Source organism: Antechinus flavipes, chromosome 1, assembly GCF_016432865.1.
Source record: "Antechinus flavipes isolate AdamAnt ecotype Samford, QLD, Australia chromosome 1, AdamAnt_v2, whole genome shotgun sequence".
NCBI lineage: Eukaryota > Metazoa > Chordata > Mammalia > Dasyuromorphia > Dasyuridae > Antechinus > Antechinus flavipes.
The window spans coordinates 168,290,142-168,292,930 of NC_067398.1; the positions used below are offsets into that span (position 1 = coordinate 168,290,142).

At 31.7% G+C, this 2,789-nt stretch overlaps 1 non-coding gene across 1 annotated transcript; it reads left to right on the top strand.

Moving 5' to 3' along the window:
- The first annotated feature begins 578 nt into the window (after positions 1-578).
- Positions 579-680, top strand: LOC127546037 (U6 spliceosomal RNA). The gene has a single exon (XR_007949905.1). It is a non-coding gene; the product is annotated as a U6 spliceosomal RNA (small nuclear RNA).
- Positions 681-2,789: the final 2,109 nt, after the last annotated feature.

Genomic DNA, 2,789 nt, shown 5'->3' on the forward strand with positions numbered 1-2,789 from the left:
AAAAAATTAGAACTACAAGACTGAAAAATATAAGGATTTCTCAGTATCATATGGAATTTTTATGGGGATAAAATCCCACGTATTAGGACATCAAAATATTGCAAATAAGTGTTAAAAGAAATAGTACCTATATTCTTTGTCAACCATAAAGCAATAAATATAATAATCAATTCAGGAAACACCAAGAAAAAACATAGATCCAAACTTAACAATGAAATCCTAAGCATTGAGTAGGTCAAAGAACAAATCAGAGAAACAATAATTGTGTGAAAGAAAATGATAAATATGTTAAAAATTCATGGGATCCAGTTAAAACAACCCTCAGTGGGAAATTATATCCCTCACAGTTTATATTAACAAAAAAGAAAAGAAGATTGATAAAGCAAATATACATTTTAAAAATTAAAAAGCCAATAAACAAACAAAACTAAATAGATAAAAAAAGTATTGATTATTACTGGAGAAATAGATAAATTAGAAGTCAAAAAGACTCTAGAAGTGATAAAACTAAAAACTAATTCTTTGAAAAGACTAGCAAAATTGGAAAATCTTTAGCCAAGCTGATTTTTAAAAAGACAGTTCACTTCAGCAACACATATTAAACTGGAAGGATACAAAGAAGATTAGCATGGTTCCTGCAAATGAATGACACTCAAATTAGCAAAGCATTCTATATGCTTTATTAAAAAAGAAGGAAGGAAGGAAGGAAGGAAGGAAGGAAGGAAGGAAGGAAGGAAGGAAGGAAGGAAGGAAGGAAGGAAGGAAGGAAGGAAGGAGGGAGGAAAAGAGAGGGAAGAGAGGGAGGAAGGAAGGAAGGGAAGAGAGGGAAGAGAGGGAGGAAGGAAGGAAGGGAGGGAGGAAGGAAGGAAGGGAAAGAAGGAAAGAAGGAAGGAAGGAAAGAAGGAAGGAAGGAGGGAGGGAAAGAAGAAGGAAGGGAGGGAAGAAAGAAGGAAGGGAGGGAGGAAGGAAGGAAGAAAGGAAGGAAGGAGGGAACAGAGGGAGGAAGGGAGGAAGAGAAGAAGGAAGGAGGGAAGAGAGGGAGGGAGGGAGGAAAAGAGAAAAGAAAATCTAACTGACAAAACAGTAAATGAATAAAGTGAAATCATCACAAAACCAGAAGATATAAAATAATTTTAGAAATTATCATACATAGTTATATTCTAATAAAACTGAGAACACAAAAGCAATGTAGAAATACCTTCATAATATGGCAAATAATTTTTTAAAAACCCAGAAATCCTAAATAATACAATTTCAGAAAAGAAACTAGAATGAACTATAAAATAAAGAACCAAAAGTAGAGAGGAAGCTAGGGAACCTTCTGGTCCTGACAGTTTCATAGGATAATTGTATCCAACTTTTAAAGAATAATTAATACTACACAAATGATTCTCAAATAATGAAAAAGTTCTCTAACATGATCTTTTTATATATGATTTAATTTTAAAGTCAAAACTGAATTTAGAGAAGACTATGACTCAGCAAGTTCAGATGTGTATTCTTGATCTTATTGACAAAATATTTTTATGCCTTCTTAAAACAATTCCTTTCAACTTTTTACAAATTAGTAGTCAGTTTAAGTTCATAATGTAACAATGCATTTTGACTTTGTGCATTTGAAATTTATTATTTAAATATTTATTTTTTTTGTAATAAAACACATTTTTCTTCCTTCACTTTTCTTCCTTCCTTACTTCAACTCAACTATATATGTATATATATAATATATATATATATATATATATATATATATAAACAAATTATTTTATCACAAAAACTTCCTTTAAAAATGTTTTGCATTAAAATACTAACAAAAATGGCATGTCTTATTACTTAATTTTATTTATTTACATATTACTTAATTTTAGAATACTAGCATATCCCTCCTACTGCAATGCAAACTTTATGAGGTCAGGACTATGATGTCCCCCAGCAACTATGATACAATATTTATTCAATACATTAATGGATATTTAATAAGCTTCTAGATATTCTTTATTAATTTGAAATAATCAAATAAGGTTATATCAGACAAGAAGACACTTAGTCAGATTTAACAAAAACTACTGAGAATATAAGCCATTTCCATTCCATTAAGAAGTACATCTGCTTTGGATACTCAGAATACAAACTAGATCTAGTTCTGGAGGAGACTTCCCCCTAAATCTCAGCCCTAGCACATTGGGACTAGTTTATTTTAACTTATGCCTAGGGTGTCTCCAAAAAAGAGAGGTAGTATTTATTTCCTGCCCACAAAGAAATGATCAAGATAGACTACTTCCAAGCATGAATTTTATACAAATAAGTGGCCAGTATTAATTTTTATTATGCTCCCCTAGGAAATTGATACTTAAACCTCATCTAAACAAGTAGATTTTGAAGGACTGATGAGTAAGTACTTTATTTTTACCTCTGCTCTGCAGTGTATATACCTCACTACAGATAGATGTGACAAGCTGGGCCAGAACTGGAGCTCATTCTGGTTTTTTTTTTTTTTTTTTCCTGATAGTGATATTCTCCTTGCTTTAAATTTTCTTTGGCCAAAGGACCTAGAACTGGCAAATCTCTGGAATTCATAACATGACCGCCAAACCTAGATATGTATGTTTTGAGATTGATATTAGTTAGCCAGAGATCAGAAAAGGACAGACCTAGCATAAAACCTAGCATCAAGCTTGTCTAAAGGGGACATTTAGTTATCTTGTTCTTGTAATGGGCCAATACTCTGTACTTGAAACAAGAATTCTTACAAGGTGCTAACTCAGTAGAATTGATAAGACAATGGTTAT